The sequence below is a fragment of the Heterocephalus glaber genome, unplaced genomic scaffold, assembly GCF_053883595.1.
Source record: "Heterocephalus glaber isolate CG9 unplaced genomic scaffold, H.glaber_assembly_v1.0 deba00000347, whole genome shotgun sequence".
Taxonomy (NCBI): domain Eukaryota; kingdom Metazoa; phylum Chordata; class Mammalia; order Rodentia; family Bathyergidae; genus Heterocephalus; species Heterocephalus glaber.
The window spans coordinates 260,061-279,926 of record NW_028258143.1 but is presented as its reverse complement, the minus strand read 5'-3'; positions in this window follow the sequence as shown (position 1 = coordinate 279,926).

The following is a 19,866-nucleotide window of genomic DNA, read 5'->3' as shown; positions in this document are numbered from 1 at the left end:
AGTGAGGAAAGCTGCCCCAGGAGAGAAGCCATGAGAGCTGCAACCACACGCAGTGCCACAGGGGCCGTTACCCAAGCCCTTCGGAGTTCACATTTTACCACAGACTGCCTCAGATGCTGAACATAGAACTAAAGGACTTTATGTTTGCCCTGCTGGATTTTGGACTTGGTTTACTTCCATTCCACTTTCTATCCTTCTATTTGTACATTTTGGAATAGTAATGTTTATCTCTTATCATTGTATATTGGAAGTCTTTAACTTTATTTTCATTTGTGCAGGGGGCTCACAACTAAGAGTTTGCCTTAAATCTAAGAGGAGACTTTAAGCTTGGACTTTTCAGCAATTCTGAAACTGATAGGACTTTGGCAACTCTTAGAGATGGACTAGATGCCATTGGCTTAAAGGGATGCAATTAATCTTTTGGGGGTCAGGAGCAGAATGTTATGGCTTGTACCTAGATGTCCCCCCAAAGCCTCATGCAGTCATAGATGGGGAGTTTCAAAGGTGGCTGGATGAAGGTGTGTGATTCTGAGATCATGGATGTGATCCTGGCAACAAGGGTATGATGCTGGAATTAAGGCTGTCCCACACTGGGTTGGGTGACACCACCCAAAATGTGGGTGGCCCGGAAGGGATAATGGGGACAGAAAAAAGGAAGGCTTACTGTTGTTGCTTCACTGCTTTGCTGCCTTCTGCCTGCCCTGCCATGACCTGTTTCTCCTCTGTGATGCTCCTCTGCCATACCACTCTGCCTTGGACCCAGCTGACTATGGGTTGAAACCTCTACAAACTTGAGCCAAAATAAACCTAGTCTCATTTAACTTTGAGTGTCAGATATTTTGTCTCAGCAATGAGAAAAGTAACTAAAACAAAAGACAAGGAGAGGCTGTGAAACAGATTGATGAAGACTAAAAGGAAAGCACAATCAAATGTTATAATGACCATGGATGGACAATAGGAAAACTTTGAATGGAGTGTGAAGATTAGATGATAAAGAAAAAATGTTAAGTTCCCAGTTTTGAACTATGAGTAGGTAGAAAAATGTCTTTGTTTCAGAAAATACTTAATCATTCAATATATACAATGATATATATTTATTTATATTTGCATACATATTATATTGATCCATTGAGAATACAAACTACATGGAGAGAAAGAGCGGGAGAGAGAATGAGACAGAGTGGGAATGAAGAGGAAAATAGGCAAAAATGTTAGCAAATTTGCAAATATGGATGGAAGACACTTGTTTTACAATATTCCTCAAAATTTAAATCAATTCAAAATAAAACATAAATATATACTGTATGTATATATGTAACCCGAATAGTTTGTTAATAAATTATATAAGAATAAATATTTGCAGAAATAAATACTACATAAAAAAGAAATAAAACCATCTATTATTTCACACTATTTACTGCCACTTCGTATTAAGAGAAATGTGTACTTAACATCTTTCCTCTTAGGTACGCAGGACAAAAGATAGTATTGATTAGTGTGAGGATAAAGGTGTGCAGAGGCCATCTAAACTGGAGATCTTTTCCTTGATTCCTCCTTTGCTTATACATTTCTCCCTCTTGTTCTATACTTGATGCATTTTACTTGTATAGATTTAATCTAGGATCTCATTTGTCTTCTGTCCTTCCATCAAGTCTGAGCCATGGAGGGAACCTGTAAGTCATGAGAAGGAGGGAAGAGAGTGTGGTCTGAACATTTAACCCCAGGCTTTCTATCAGATGGTTTGCTTCTGGCTGGCATCCTCCTTGATCAAAGATCCCAGCCCCTTTTAATGTGACCCTCTCCACGGAGCCTTCTCTGTTTCCAGGTCCCATGAAGTGCTTTCTCCCTGGCCCGATCATGGATAATACTGACTACCCCACCCTTGCCAACCCTGATATATTGCAGTGTACCTATGTGGATTGCTTTTAGCACTCATAGGGAAAGAAGAATGCTATAAGCTAACATTATGATCAATTTCAATTCAGGCTGTTTTAATAAGAAAAATACTGGGACCTCAAAATTACAAACCTGTGGTTTTGATTGACAGGTTGAAGTTGACCTTTGATTATGGGTCTGTGGAAACATATCTGATCACAGATCTGAACCCTCTGAACTCAGCTTTGTGTTGTAATGCCCAATTTCTAACGTGATTTATACAACTTCAAGTATAGTTTTAGCGTATCATCACGTCTATGTGAAAGTCAAAGGTGAACTAACAAAGGAGGGGCAAAAATATCCAATAAATGAAATACTGAAATAAGAGATATTTGTGGTCTAGAAGATGATAGTCATAGCCCAGTCCAGGAAAATCCATCCATTTCAGTCAGAACATAGGCTGATAGTTGGCATTGACAGGTTGAGGAAAAGAAGAGATCAGAGAGCGGAGCAGTAATGAGAAGAGTGTAGTTTCCCCAAAGTGAGTATGTCAACATCATCAAGGCAGTGTGGCAGAGTTCCAGAGTCAAGCACAGTGACACTCTGGCTGGACATTAACCTAACAGAAACTTCTGGGATGAATAAATCTTGTCCACATGGGTAGGCCCTGCCAGGCAGGCATTCAGGTTCTCAAGCACACCCTCTAATAGCAGTGAGATCACATTGCTAGCCTCCTGCCACCTTCTCCCATCATTGTCTCACAAAGGAAGCACACTCTAACAATTGACTGGTTGAGCAGTGACCAGCTAGACACACATGAAAAACTGCACTGAGCCTCGGGTCAGAGATAGGCTGCATCTGTAATTCCTAATAGGAGAGAAAAACATAAAATGAATCTTCAGATGAGAACAGATGGGATGTGAGCTGCACCCTGACCAGCACAACCCACAGTCACTCTTATGACACTTTTTTTATTTTGCCACAATTCACTGTTAACAGTCTATAAAAATACAAATCAAGTTAATACCCAGGTTGAACACTTGAAGAGATGGGAATCTGTCATCCTCTCCTCTTCCCTCTCACCTTTAAACATCATTTTCTGGTTTCCAATAGTTTGTCAAAAACATCTCTATGTTTTCCTGTGATTCTGGGAGTAAAAGCAAAAGCAAGAAGGTCTCCCAGGAGTTATACTCAAAGCAGAAGCACTAAAAATAGCCTGGTGCCTTAACTCAACCTTCTTCCTTTCATTTAGAGATCTATCCAGAAAATCTACTGCCTAAAGGGATATAACAGTTCAAAACCTTCCAATGCTTCAGCAAAAAATGTTTTTTGATCTGAGTGCCACTTTCTTTATTTAAAAAAAAATTTTATGGGCTTATTTTCCTCATGACAGTTTCATTGCACTTGTTGGGTTGTAAACCATGTAAAGCTCAGCAATAAAATGACTGCAATCTGTACAAGTAATAGCAAGCATGTCTCATAAACAAGATAAGCTGTGCCTTGCCAATATTGCTCCACTTCATAAATATGAACTCAAGTCTGTTTTGTGTTTTCTAGATCAGTAGCATAGTTTTATTTTAATTAAACACAACATATAAAATATTCATTTATGAAACAAACATCATTGTTTCTAAAAGATTATATTAAATTAAATTATACTGCTCTTCCCATAAAGCCTTGCACAAAAGAATCATTTTGAATTTTAAGTGGATTGATACAGTTCAAGTGTCCATCAATAAAAACTATATTAGGAACACAATAATGCTACCCATGAATAAGTGAACTATTTATATTTCCTGAACTATTTATTATCCTGTAAGTGCTTATATGAACACATTCCAATTTCTAAACACCAGGCATTTCATCTGTATAGTAATTAAAAAACTGTAATATCTACAGAGAACAGGTAGGTGCTGCCAGAGCCATTTTATACAGCAGAATGTAACCATTTCACTTTATCAATGACATAATTCATTGTCACATTTTATTAGGCAAGATCAGGACAACTCAAAAAAGCCAAAGGAAGCACCTTTGAAAGTGATTTCTACTCTCTGTAAAGAGAAGAGCACAGGGCTAGAAATGAAGCAATCTGAGTTCTGTTCTTAGTTCTGCTGATTACATCTGAATCCATTGCCTCTATGATCAGAAGGAATGGCACCAAATTCATCTCTAAATTTCAATCTCCAAAATAAGAATGGACCTAGATTTTGTGAGGTCTGACTTATATAAATGGGGAAGCCATCCTACAAAAGGAGAACAAAACTGCAGATACAAAGTAGGTATGAAAGTGAACATTTACCTTGAATTTAAAAATCTAGTAAGTACTCAGAGGCCTCTGTTGTGTGTGTGTGTGTGTGTGTGTGTGTGTGTGTGTGTGTGTGACCAGGGCTGAACTGAGGGCATTCTCACTGAGCTTTATTCCCTGCCCTTGCTAAATTGCCCTGCCAGGATTAGAACTTCCTACTTTGACATCTGCTTACAGAAATATCCAGAAGTGCATATATAGTTGTGCTTTTAGTTCACAAACATTTCTCCACACTTGGGACAGTCTACAAGTCATTGCTCTTAGAGAGCCATGACAAATGAGATCCCTGAATCTTCTACCTCATTGACTTCATAGAAAACCTCACATTCCTCCCAAATGACCAGAAACCCCATCACATTTTATTAACTAGGATGATTTTTTCCAAATTCTAAGTTTAGGTTTCTCCCATCTGCTCTATGACACTCATGCTAACTCATTATTTTTGTTTATTTTTTTCTTATCAAAACTCGTGGTGCTTATCTGCATGACATAACTTATCATTTATAAGCATTAGAGCCTATCTTAGATTGTTCACCATTGTTTCAAACATTTCTTCCTATTGAGAAGAAATTAAAGCCATAATTTTTTTATTCTATGCCATTCTAGCATAAGTGCCCTTTACTACCTCATAGATTGTCTTTAAAAATAGCTAGTTGATTTTCCAATTAAAGTGAACTCTCAAGTTATGAGTGGCCTGACATACAAACAACTAGGGTTAGGATTGGGATTTTAGTTTTAACTTACAAACAATGTCTTGACTTACAACCTGAATGCTGGCCACTTGTACTTCCAAGTAATCTCAGATACAGATTTAATACTTAAAGAGTTCTGGAAGGAGCATTATACATCCTTTCCTATGTAGGATTAATTGAGAAATCCTGGGTCTATGCCTCTCTAAGGACACTGAGATCTGTCAGGAAGAAAGAGTGGCTTAAAATTATACAGGATAGAGATTTTGAAGGCTGTGGAGAGGAGCCTGAGCCTTCAGTTGACCACTTTGAGTTATAACTAGCTCTCATGAACAAATTGAGTTTGTAAGTCAAGGGTCCCCTGAAAAAGAAAATCTCTGTTGATTGATGGTATAGAATATTTTATATTAGATATCATCATTCCAACTCAATTCCTTTCAGGTACAATTCAACTTTTCATTTCTATGAAGACCAAAAATGCAAATATTGTCTTGGATTCAAGTTATTAAAAATTTAAAGATTGAAAGAAACCAATGATGTTTTGCTTTATTGTATTGTCCTGGATCTAGGTGTTTTTGAGGGTTAGAAAATATTTCCTTTGGAGTACATCATTTAGAGAATAGCTTTTTCAAACATATGTCAGCCCTGTTATAAATCCTATTTACACAGTAAACAAGTAACTCACACCTCAACTGAAAATGTAAACTTTTATTAAGCATTCGTCTCAGGTTGACACACTTTTAGGGGGAATTTTCAAAACCCAGGGGAGAGAAATAAAGAAATCAAGTTCAAGGTTTTCTCCTAAACTCTCACATTTTTAATATCTCTTCTATACATGGAATTTTCAGTCCTAAAAATAGTATTATCAATATGCTTTAAGAAAATTCTGTGCTTACTTATTTATTATTCTGTGCTTTACTTATTCATTTGCTAGTTTCTGAGTGAGGTAAATTTGTTTTTAAAGGTGCAAATAATCATAGCATTAGCACTGCCGTAATTGACCTTCAGCTTAGATGCCAACACATAGTTCCTCTGGATTTGGTATGAGCACTGAGACATTTAGGGAATAAACAGGAAGTTGGTGATGAAATATTGATATACCCAAATATTTATACATATAAAATACATTGAGAATGGCATTGAAAAAGGAGAAAAAGAAAAGAGGGGAAATGATGGCACAGAGAAAATGTGTTATATGACAGAGGTGAACTTCCGATAAAGAAACACAGGTCAAGGCCGAGGCAGGAGAATCACGAGTTCTAGACCCACCCAGGCAACTTAGTAACTTAATGAGATTCTCCCTCAAACTAAAAAAACTTTTAAAATTAAAAATAATTTAAAAAGTGAATTGGGGAGGTTGCTAAATGTCAGCCCTGGGTCCAATCATCAATACCAGGGGGAAAAAAAAGATATATAGGTCATTCTGAAGTTCTTAGTGACACATTATGTAGCCTTCGAAACATATCACAGAGCTGTGGTACAAAATGGCTGACATACAGATGACAGGAAGAGAATTGAGTGCTCAGAAATAACCCATGTATTTACTGCTAATTGATTGTTGATAAAGGTGCAGAAAACATACACTGAAGAAAAGATAAATGGTGTTTCAATAAATGGTTCTGGGAGAACTGAACCTTATATTTAGAAGATTGAACCTTGACCTTTATCTTTCACCTAAACAAAAATCAACTGAAAAAGAATAAAAAACCTAAATGTTAAGGCTTTAAACTAAAAAACTACTGAAGAAAACATAGGGACAATACTACGTTACTGTAAGTACAAACACCAGTATATGACATGTTTATTTGGATAAGACTCCAAAAATCACAAAAGCAAAAATAGATAAATAGGATTACTATGAATTTTTTTTTTGTACTGGGAATCGAACTCGGGACCTTGTGCTTGTAAGGCAGGCAGTGGGACCACTGAGCTAAATCCCTGGCCCTACTACGAAATTTTTACACTATGAAATTTTGTGTACATTTTCCAGAGAGGCAAAAAAGAGCATCTGCCTCCAAACTAAGAGAGGGTCAACAGACCAAAGAGTAACTCCATCAAGTCCAGCTTGGTGAGTGAATGAGTTTCTTAGGGGTTACTTAGGGCATTTGATGACTTGCAGGCTGCAGCACCACCCAACTCCCACTCCCACCCTCCACTGCCCACACCCCTACCAGCCACCATGCGAGGCTACTGGTTTATTGGCATTAGTTAAAACAACGAAAGGAGACTTGGGAAAAGCTGTGCATAGTCCACTCCCATACCATCCGTACTAGGAAACCCTGCCAGTCTCAGTAAGCACTGTCCAGCCACAATGATCAGTAACCTCCTTCTGCAGCAGTCTGGCACAGAGCCTCAGTGCAGGATGGTGATGGTGGTGGGGGGGACTAAGGACCCACTGAACAGTGGGATGGGGGCAGGGGAGAACACTACGAGAGGGAGTTATTTTGGCTAGGTTTAACAGGACAATTTTCACTACATCGGAAAACTAAAAACAGATATTTCATGTGATCCAGCTATGTCATTTCCGGGGCCTAGTTGAAAAAAAATAGGTCACTAGGGCCATGCCTTTGTTGTTGGTTGCATTTATTTTTTTGCACTGAACATACACAGTTTTTTTTATTGTTTATTTTCACTATTTCCTAGACAATATAGCATAGCAACTATTTATATCTCATTTAAATGATTAGATACTATAAATAATCCAGACATGATTTGAACTATGTAGGAAAATGAGTGCAGGTTACTTGTAGATACTAGGCCATTTTATATTAAGGATTTAAACATCCTCAGGTTTTGGTAACCGCAGATATCCTGCAACAAGTGCCTTCCAGATAGCTAGAAACAAAAATACATGCTTTGCAGAGCACAAACAGTAATAAAAGCATTTGAAGGGGCCAGAGATTTAGCTCGGTAGTTCTTCCACCTGCCTCGCAAGCGCAAGGACCAGAGTTCAATCCCTGGTACCAGAAAAAAAAAAAAAAAAGTGTGGGAAGGCACTGATTTGGAGGCAAAATTCTGAAAGGTGTATTTTGTTCCCACTCCCTCTCTCTTTCTCTCTTCTTCCTGACCACCATAAAGTGAGCAGCTTTTCTACACCATGTATTCTCATTATGATGTTCTGCACCACCATATGCCCAAAATTGATGAAGGCAACTGACCATGGACTGAAACTACTGAACACATGAGCAAAACACATGTATTTCTACTTTAAATTGATTTTCTCAGGCATTTTGTTACAGCAACAAAAAGGTGATTAACACCTAGGTATATAAGTTATGAAAATGACATTAGTATATCCAAAAGATAATCTACATGCCTGTGCTCACTAAAGCACTAATCACAATAGCAAAGACATGAAATCAACCCAGATACCCAACAATGGCTGAATGTAATAAGTGGTATATGTGCACAGTGCAATTTTATTCAGCCATAAAAATATCCTATAATTTGCAACAAAATGAATGGAACTGGAGGACATTTTGTTAAGTGAAATAAATAAGACACAGAAAGTTAAATACCACATGTCCTTTGTTATAAAGCAGTTGTTTAAAAAATGTTAATCTGAATGTATACTAGTGATTACCAGACATTATGAAGGGAGGGAAGATAGAGAGAGGCTAGATGATGAGTATCAAAACACAATGAGCTAGAACCAAGTTCTAATATTTTACAAGACAATGCTGTGACAATACTTCACAATAGCCTATTGTGTATTTAATGATTAACTAGAAAAGAAGAGCTTGTAGGCTCTAAACAAAAAGTCATAGGAAGATAGAAATCTTAATTACTCTAATAAGTGTATATTGTATACATATTTTGAAAAATTATACTCAACCTCATAAATAAGTATAATTATGGTTTTTTAAATTTTTCAATAAAGAAATACAATATAAATAAATACTTTTTAGAAAAACAAAAGAAGAAAATACTTTGTGACAGAGACACCCAAAAAGGTCTTTATTATTTGAGTTGTTTATATTCAAATGTTAAGTTATATATATTCATATATGCATTCATATATATATGGCTGTATATATTTCATATTTTAATTGGCATGGAGAAAAGAGCAGCCATTGCATGTAAAAAGAAAGTAAAACTTAAGTTTTAGCAAGAAAAGAAACTGGAAATGGATTTGATTGGGATACTATATGCAGCTCAGAGTTTAGAAATCTTGAGAAAGGCATTTCAACTATGTCTCAGAGGTTTGAGAGGTTGTATTTTCCAAAAATGTCTGCACCAATATATCCCATCTCACATGCTATTTTTAGGTTGTGACATTGACATTCCTCCATTGACAAAGAACTTTGTTCCCTCTCCTCGAATATGGGCCAAACCTAATGACTACTTTGTTACAGAATGTGGCAGAAATGATGGTATGTGACTTCCCATGCTATGCCATAAAAGGCAATTCAGTTTTCTTTCAGGACAATTATTATTAGAATTCTGCTGCCATGGTAAGTTAAAGCTCAAGCTACCTGAGGAAGCAACTGATGGACACTCCAGCTGATATCTACGGCTTAAGACTCAGGTGAGAGCCAGCACAAACCACTAGCCACGTGTGCGGATAAGCAGATAATTTGACACACTCCCACTTTAAATCCAAATACGCTCCATATATGACAGAACAAAGCCATGTGACCTGCATGACCTCTCCATGTTCCTGACCCCCAGAATCCAGAATAACAAATGGTGGTTTACATTCTTATGTTTTAGATTAATGTTTTGTTCAACCACAGACCCTGGGGGTGAGTAACATTAAATTTTTCCCTTCTGGTCAGTTAATCCTACTGACTAACTTTTCCCTATCTCTAGAGATACCACAATGAATTTGCAAAGTGGTGCAATGTTGGGCATTAGAAAGTGAGAACATTGTCTCTTGATATATAAAATATTAATAATCTTTTAAAAAGCAAGACATTGGAAACAGAGCAAGCAATGTAGAGTAGGTGGAGAGGTGGGTAGGAACTATAATTTTATCTGTATTTATCTATTCATTTAACAAATATGGAACTAAGAATAAAGAAACAAGAAGATAATTTTAATTGCCTTTACCTGTTTCTCTGATAGAATTATTTTTTAAGAAAAATAAAGGTAAAAATTTAAAGCACAAAATATTGATTAATTTGTTTAAATTAAAAATATTAGAGCAGTTTGATGTGTTTATGTGTGTGAAGATTATTTATGTATATATGCAAAGTATTTATAAATTTTAGTGGATAAAATACATAGAAATATGTGAAAAAGTAACTTTACTGTATAAGATGCCACAGAGAAATTCTCACAGAATCTTCAAAAATCCTGGGGAAAACAATTTGCTAAAGAATTTGAAGATAAAATTTACCCCAAATGACAGGAATATCAATATAAACTTTACCTTTACTAGTAAAGAGAGAAAGAAATATTAAAATACTAAGAAGAAAGGTTTACTTAAGAAAGTGATATAGCAATGAGAGAGCTCTCTCTTAAACAAAGGCCAGAAGCCAAAGGGGTCAGCATTTTAGAAAGGAAGCAATGTGGAAATATCCCTTCAATATGCCTATGGTTCTTGGGAGTACTAGTGCTTGTAGAAATTGACACAAAGGGGAAGGAAAAGATACATAATGAAGCATTTTAAAATACATGTGCATAAAGGAGTAAGGTGGAGTTCCCAGGACTTCTTTCTACCTGGTGGGGTGAGGTTGTCTCGAACCCTCTAGGCCACCAAAGTAAAAAGGCTGTTCATGTGAGTAGAACAAGGCAAGAATAAGATTTAGACCTCGACTTTAACGGGTGTCTCCAAACACAGATATTAAATAATGAAGATAGTTCCCCATAAAGGGTCCTCTTCTCCTGAGAAATTAGGGCTTTTAAATTTTTTTAATAACATAAATTTGCAGGAAAATCCACTCCAGTTTAGCAACTAATAGGAAAAATTTTGTCTTAACATATCTAGCAGTTGAATGGAAAATCCAAAAAGGTTACATACCTTTCATGTAAGGGGAAATATCTGACTTCAATAAATCAGTTTCGTATGCAAGGAGTAAGGAGAAAATAATAATATAGCAATAGGAGTCTCTAAAATAATCAATTATCTAGAAAGAATAAAAAAGCATTTTGTCCATAAACTTGCATGTAATAAAAATATAAATTTAGGTTGTGCGGAACATGCCGAATCAGCCCGCTGCAGACAGGCAGGACTGTGCGTGCACTACCAAGGTGCTGAGTCTCGCAGAAGACACTGAATCACCCTGCTGCAGACAGGCAGCCACCTGATTCCACACTACAAAGACGCAGAGGACACCAGACCACCAGACCAAGGTACTGAGTCCCACTGTTCCCAGCACAGAGGGAGGGGCTTCTGAGCCACCATCCCACTGCTCCTGGTCCAGAGGAAGGGGTTTCCCGACCACCAGCCCTCTGGCTGCTCCCAGCCCACAGGAAAGGGCTTTTGGGTCACCATCCCTACCACTGCTCCCGGCCCATGTCCCACCTCACCCAGCTCAGAGGAGGTAATCCATGCAGGCACTAACAGGCCCCCGCCCCAGTCAAAATGAGAAAACACATAAATAAGTCTCAAAATCAGACTTCCAGATCACCTACAGCAACCCCAAAGGGAAATGAGATGGAACACTCTGATACTCAACCACCTGGAACCACTGAACTGGCAACAAAAGGGGGTTTGGAAAAAATGAAATCAGAAATAATTTCTCAGATAACAGGAGAAATTGTGCCTCTAGTGCAAGACATGATTAATATATCTAGAGAGGAGCTGAGGAACATGATGGAATCCCAACACAAGAAACAAATGGAATCCATAAAACAGATGCAAATAGATTTCCAGGAGTTGAAAAACTCCATTGAAAGTCTACACAGCAGAATGAGCCAATGTGAGGACAGAATTAAACGTATAGAAGATAAGATTGCAATTAGTGACCAGGAAAAGAAAAATTGTTTCAAAATTCTAAGGGAACATGAGAAATCAATCCAGAAGCTGCTAGATGATGCAAAAAAGAATAACATAAGACTGATTGGGCTCAATGAAGAAACAGGAGAGAGTGGAGATGACATAAAAAATCTCTTCACAGAAATAATGGCAGAAAACTTCCCAAGCAGGGGAAAAGAGCTTGACAGACAGATAAGTGAGGCATATAGGACTCCAAATAGCCTTGATCAAAAAAAATCTACATATAGGCATATAATTATTAAGATTCCAGAAAATCAACAGAAGAACAAAGTTCTACAAGCAGTCAGAGAAAATAAACAAATCACATACAAAGGAAAGCCCATCAGAATCATGACAGACTTCTCAACACAAACCATCAAGGCAAGAAGAGCTTGGAGTGATATATTCCAAGCCCTAAAAGAAAACAACCTCCAACCCAGATTGATGTACCCTGAAAAACTATCTTTCAAAATGGATGGACAAATAAGATACCTTCATGACAAAGAGCACCTTAGAACCTTCATGAATACCAAACCAGCACTCCAAAGAATTTTACACAATATCCTAGGAACAGACATTGAGGATCACAACCCGAGGAAGCAAAGCAGAATGAACCCATCTGGCATGACAAGAAATTAAATGTAAAGGGGGAGAACCCAACAAAAAGGAAAAGTCATGGCAATGACAAGTCAATACTTTTTAGTTATAACCATCAACATTAATGGTCTCAATTCACCAATCAAAAGAAATAGGCTGGTAGAATGGGTCAAGCAGCAAAATCCAACAAAATGCCACATACAAGAAACACACTTAATTCAAAAGGAAACTCATAGACTGAAAGTTAAAGGGTGGGAAACAATACTCCATGCAATGGGACCCCCCAAAAAAGCAGAAGTAGCTATCCTCTCTGCAGATCAAGTAGATTTCAAGCCAACACTGGCTAAGAGAGCTGAAGAAGGACACTACAGCCTTGTAAAGGGAAGAATCCAAGAGGAAGAGATGACAATCATAAATATCTATGCACCAAACACTAGTGTGCCCAACTATAGAAAACAAATAATAATGGACATGAAAAGTCATATGTGCACAAATACAATCCTAGTGAGGGACCTCAACACCTCACTGTGACAAATAGATAAGTCAACTAGACAAAAAATAAGAAATGAAATACTAGAACTCAATCGAACTCTTGAACAAATGAACTTAACAGATGTTTACAGAGTCTTCCACCCCACAAAATCAGAATACACATTCTTCTCAGCTGCACATGGGTCATTATCCAAAATAGATGATATACTCACACATAGAACATGTTTAAGTAAGTGCAAAGGAATTGAAGTTATCCCCTGTACATTATCAGACCATAGTGTGATGAAAGTGGAGATTCATAGCAAAAGAAACTGGAAAAATTTGATAAATCCGTGGAAATTGAACAACACACTTCTGAATAACCAATGGGTCACAGAGGAAATTAAAAAAGAAATCAGACAGTTCTTTCAATTGAATGATAATGACAATACAACATGTCAGAATCTATGGGACACAATGAAAGCAGTCTTATGAGGGAAATTCATGGCAGTGAATACATATATTAGGAAAACAGAATGAGTCCAATTAAACAACCTGATGCTGAACCTCAGGCTTCTAGAAAAAGAAGAGCAGGGCAACCCCAGAGCTCATACAAGGGAGGAAATTATAAAGATCAGAGGAGAAATCAATGCAATGGAGACTAAGAGAACGTTACAAAAAATCAATGAAGCCAAGAGTTGGTTCTTTGAAAGAATGAACAAAATTGACAAACATTTAGCCAACCTTGTCAGAAAAAGGAAAGAAAAGGCCCAAATCCATGCAATTAGGAATGAAAAGGGTGAAATTACAGCAGACCCAGCAGAAATCCAGAGGATCATCAATACCTACTTCCAGAACCTATACGCCAATAAGATGGACAACACAGAAGAAATGGACAGATTCCTAAATACATATGAATTACTAAAGTTGAATGAAGAAGATCTAAAAATTCTGAACAACCCAATATCAACCAATGAAATTGAAAATGTAATTAAAAACTTATCAACTAAGAAAAGCCTGGGCCCTGATGGCTTCACTGCTGAATTCTACAAGACATTTAGAGAGGAACTGCTGCCACTACTGTTTAAACTCTTCAATGAAATTGAAAGGGAAGCAATACTCCCAAATTCATTCCTGGAAGCAAGCATCACCTTGATCCCCAAAGCAGAGAAAGACCCAACCAAAAAGGAGAACTGTAGGCCAATCTCAGTAATGAACATTGATGCAAAAGTCCTTAATAAGATAATGGCAAACAGAATGAAGAAGATCATCAAGAAGATCATACACCCTGAACAAGTGGGATTCATCCCAGGGATGCAGAGATGGTTCAATATAAGCAAATCAAACAATCTAATATGCTATATCAATAGAGCCAAGGACAAAAACCATATGATTAGCTCCATGAATGCAGGTAAAGCATTTTACAAAATCCAACATGCATTTATGATAAAACCCTACAAAAAATTGGAATAGACGGTCTCTACCTCAAACTGATAGGAGCCATCTATGAAAAACCAACAGCCAATATCATACTAAATAGTCAAACACTGAAATCCTTCACACTAAATTAGGAAAAGACAAAGATGTCCACTATCACCACTCTTGTTCATTATAGTTCTGGAAACATTAGCCATGGCAATTAGACAAGAGAAAGAAATAAAAGGACTAAAGATAGGTAATGAAGAAGTCAAATTGTCATTATTTGCAGATGACATGATACTCTATATAGAAGACCCCAAGAACTCCACCAAAAGTCTTCTAGACTTAATAACCAAATTCAGTCAAGTAGCTGGTTACAAGGTCAACACACACAAATCAATAGCTTTCCTCTACACCAATGACAGACTCTCTGAGAGAGAAATAGGGCAAATATTTCCTTTCACAATAGCATCCAAAAAACTGAAATACCTAGGAATCAACCTAATGAAAGAAATCAAAGACCTCTTCTCTGAAAACTATGGCACTCTGAAAAGAGAGATTGAAGATGCTATCAGAAAATGGACAGACATCCCTTGCTCCTGGGTAGGAAGGATTAATACAGTGAAAATGGCCATACTTCCAAAACTGCTATATAGATTTAATGCAATTCCAATTGAGATCCCAGCAGCATACTTCATGGACCTTGAGAAAACAATCCAAAAATTCATTTGGAACAAGAAGAGATCCAGAATAGCAAAAGCAATTCTAGGTAACAAAGACATGGCAGGGGGTATCACAGTCCCCAACCTGCAACTCTACTACAAAGCTACTGTGATAAAAACAGCAAGATACGGGCAAAGAAACAGACTTGAGGACCAGTGGAACAGATTAGAAATGCAGAAACAACACCAGACACATTCAGCCATCTCATCTTCAACAAAGGAGCCAAACACCCTCAGTGGAGGAAAGGTAGCCTCTTTAATAAATGGTGCTGAAAAAATTGGGCTTCAACTTGCTGAAGATTAAAACTAGACCTATATCTCTCACCATGTACTAAACTAAAATCAAAATGGATTAAAGATCTAAATATTAAAAAAGAAACTCTGAACCAGTTGGAACAAAGTTTAGGTAGAACCCTTGAAGACATCGGTGTAGGAAAAGATTTTATGAAGAAAACCTCAGTTGACCGTGAACTAGCACAAACAATCAACAAATGGGATCTCTTCTTATTAAAAAGCTTCTGCACAGCAAGAGAAACCACCAGCAGTGTGAAGAGACAATCCACAATGTGGGAAAAATTCTTCACCTGCTCTTCCTCAGACAAAGGTCTACTATCTCGAATCCATAAAGAACTTAAAAAGATCAGACCTGCCAAATTTAAAGACCCAATCCAAAAATGGGCATCTGAAATGAGCAGACATTTCTCAGACAATGAAGTAGAAATAGCAAATAAATACAGGAAAAAATGTTCAACATCACTGGTCATTCGAGAGATGCAAATGAAGACAATGCTGAGATTTCACTTCACTCCAGAAAGAATGGCTGCTATCATCAAATCAACCAATAACAAATGCTGGTGGGGCTGTGGGGAAAGAGGAACCCTGCTCCACTGCTGGTGGGAGTGTAGACTGGTGCAACCACTGTGGAAATCAGTATGGAGATACCTCAAAGAACTAGGACTGGAAGTCCCATTTGACTCCAGTATTCCACTGTTGGGGATCTTCCCCAAAGAATTAAAAGCATCATACCACAGTGATATATGTGCACCCATGTTCATGACAGCGCAGTTTGTAATAGCTAAAACTTGGAAACAGCCCAAATGCCCATTAACTGGAGACTGGATAAAGAAAATGTGTTTTTTTAATAAAATGGAGTACTACTCAGCCATAAAAAATGAGAAATTAGAGACATTTATAGCTAAGTGGATACACATTGAGGCAATACTCTTAAGTGAAATAAATAGGACACACATGTGTAAATACCAAATTGTTTCTCTGGTGTGAGAAACTGAAAGTGTAAATAAGGACTAAATGTATAATAGGTAATGTGAAATAGGAAGAAAAGGGGCAAAGGGGAAGGAAGTGGGAGGGCTAGGGGAAAGGATAGAAGGGAATGGGATTAATATGAGAAAATGGAAAAATAGGAACAAAACCTTTGTAAATAGGGAGGATTGGAGGGGTTGAAGCGAGGGCTGGGCAAAGGTGAAAAATAAGAACCAAGAGAGACTATGTAAAGGTGCAAATTTCCAATGATGAATGTCATTTTATTGTACACCTAAAATGTACCAATTATTAGATTGAATAATCAATAATGTAAAATAGGAAGAAAAGGTCCAAAGGGGTAGGGGTAGTGGGAGGGGCAGGGGTAAGGAAAGAAGGGAAAGGAAAAAATGATGAGAAATAGAAAAAATGGAAATAAACTCTTTGTAAATAGGAAAGGGTGGAGGGGTGAAGGGAGGGCTAGAAATGGGGAAAAAATAAGAACCAAGATGCATTATGTAAAGGTACAATTCCCAATGAGTACTGTAATTGTGTTGTATACCTACAATGTACCAATAAAAGAATTTAATAGAAAAAAATATATATATATAAAGTTAATGATAAAATTTGGAAAATATAGGTAAACAAAAAGAAAAAGATAACCTTCACCATTCACTCCTAGAAAAGAAAAGATCTTTTCCACTGTTAGAACTATCATCTTGGCTACACTAACTGAAAAGAACAGAGGTGGTCTCAAAAAGTTTGAGAAAATATAGATTACATAATACATAAAAATAAAGATTATACAGGCTAGTATATTTATAAATCAAGAAGTGACTGAATATTAGAAAATATACAAAGCACAATGTAAAATGAATTTGAAAATTTCAGTGAATGAAAATGGGAATAGTATTTAAAATGGAATTTTAACCACTGAAGCTTGCATAAAATTGTATAAGAACTATATAAAATCAAAAGAAGATTTCTACAAAATTAAAAAACCAATAAATAAATAATAAAAAACCAGTAAAGATAACAAGTTTCTTTCCAAGATGGAGCAAAAGAGACCAGATGTTCTTTTTCACAAGTACTACAAAAAAGCCAGAGGGAAAGTAATACAATGGTTTGCAAATCTCATTACATTAGGAATGAAGGGAAATGATCCCTGAAAAATGGGAGGCTCCCAGAAAAAAGATAAATACACTCAGTCCTCCATAACCCTGGTTTCTCCACCTACAGATCCATACAACAACAGATGGAAAATATTCAGGAAAAAAATTGCCTTTGTCATGAACATGGACAGACTCTTTGGGGTAGTATGTTCAGAATATTTTCATCAATCACTAAACAATATAGGATAACAATTTCATTTCATAGAATTGATATTTTATTACCCCTTATAAGTCTTTCAGCGATCATGTAAAGTATATAGGAGGATGTGCATATGTTATATGCAAATAGTATGCTATTTTATTAGATTGCTTGAGCATACTTGGATTTTGGAGTCTGTGGGGACATCTTGACACCAATCCCATGTGGGAGAGATGTTGATCAAAGGACACAAAATTTCAGCTGGACAGGAGAAATCAGTTCAAGAGATCTATTGTCCACTCTAGTGACTTCAGTTAACAATATACATTAAAATACTGCTAAAGAGAAGATTTTTAAATGTCCTTACCACAGAAAATAAATGATTTTACTAATTATCTTGAGTTTGCTCTTCCACAATGTACACAAATATCAAAATATGTTATACATCATGGATATATAAAATTGCTATCAAGTTTTAAAAAATTTAACATCAAAGTATAAACCAAGAAAGATAAATAAAATATGTTTGTCTGATATAGATTTTAATTTACATTTGTGATATCATTTCCCTCATTAAAAGACAAGGATTTATATAAACTTAAAAATGCACCTAAACTTTATGTATATCTAATATATCTAAAAGTCCTTCAGATTATTTAAAAAGGCAAAAATATATAATTCACATGCCATGAAAAAGAAAATAAGGTTTTAGTGTATAAAGTTACAATTTAGTTAAAATTCAAATCTAAATAAATATATAAATATATTTCTTTTGCTATAAGGTTTATAAGCAACATCAAAGAAAATCATCAAAAAGGATTCCAAAAAAAGCACCATAGAAAAAACTGTTGAAATATATTAAATAATAATGACAAATGGGAAAGTAGAATATAAAGGAAATCAAAAAGTAAAACATAGGAGTGAAAAGAAATAAAAAGGAACAGAGAAAAGAGAAAAGGAAAAGAAGATACATAGGAGGAAAAATAAAGAAATAAATAAAGGTTGTTGAAGAAACACAATAATGGAGTCTAATATATTTTAATCTCTGGCCAAACAAGCAGATTGAGATCAATTATAGCAAAGATAAAAACTGAATAATTAATATAATTAAGAAAGTTTGAATGATTACAAATTTTATTCAAAACAGGATGATTTTTTAATACTGTCATGGAATAATCACAATTATTTTCTTACATTTAAATATAAAGAAGATATCAATGTATTTTCAGAAGTATAACAATATAGTTTATATGTTCTTCACACAATACAATGAACCTAAAAATTAATAATTTTGAGTATCTTTATTATATAGTTTTCAATCACAAAATAAATATTTCTGAACATCTTTTATAAACAGTTGCTATAAAATCTTTTCGATATGATGAGCAGCAACATTCTAGCAGGAGAGAAAAATGATACATGAACCAAAATAATTATACAGCATTTTAATATTCTTTGCTTTTCTGAATAAAAGACCTTTGCCCTGATTTATTCAACAGACTAAACTTTCAAGCTATACTGTTTATTTTGAGTGAGCTTCTTACGTTGTCTCTTCAAAAATAAAAGCTACACAGTATCCAATCAAAGCATTGAAATCAAAAGATGGAAAATGAAAGCAAAATAATTGTGCTCTTGTGTTAATATTCCCTCTCCAGTTTTGTTCCAGAGTGAAAGAGACAAGTTAGACAAGGCAGGCTAATTAACAGCAGAGATTGTGAAGGCCCTGACCTCATCCTGTTCTCTGTCTTTACGCCCAGGAAGTATCCTAACTGCAGGCCTTCCTGCAACAGCCTGTGTATGGAAGCAGGGTTGTGTGCCAGGGAGGTGTTCAGGATGCCCCAAGGGTTTAACTGTCCTGTCACCTTTGATTCTCACATAGAACAGAAATAATTCAAATCCTGCCTTGAGAATTTCACCACTGAGGTATTTATACAGCGGTCAAGGTGACAGACTATGAATTGACCACCCAAGCCAGAGCCAGAAGAGGGAGACACAGGCCCACTCACCACAGTCAGCATATTTGTAAAGGAAGAGGATCGATTTGGTGGGTCAAGTGCTACAAGAACGCTGCTTGAGCCAAAAGGAAAGCTCTTGAATTTCGAAACCATAGCCTTTGGTGACACTTGAGTCAATTAGACTTGCTCCTCAACTTCATGCCTATAAAACTTCACATGGAATAAAACTCCTTTTTAATTTCAGGGAACCTTAGGGACAAAAGCACCTACACAATTTCCTTCCTTTGTATATCTATATAGTTGCTGCATAGTTGCTCTATCTAAGTAGACATTGCATTGCAGT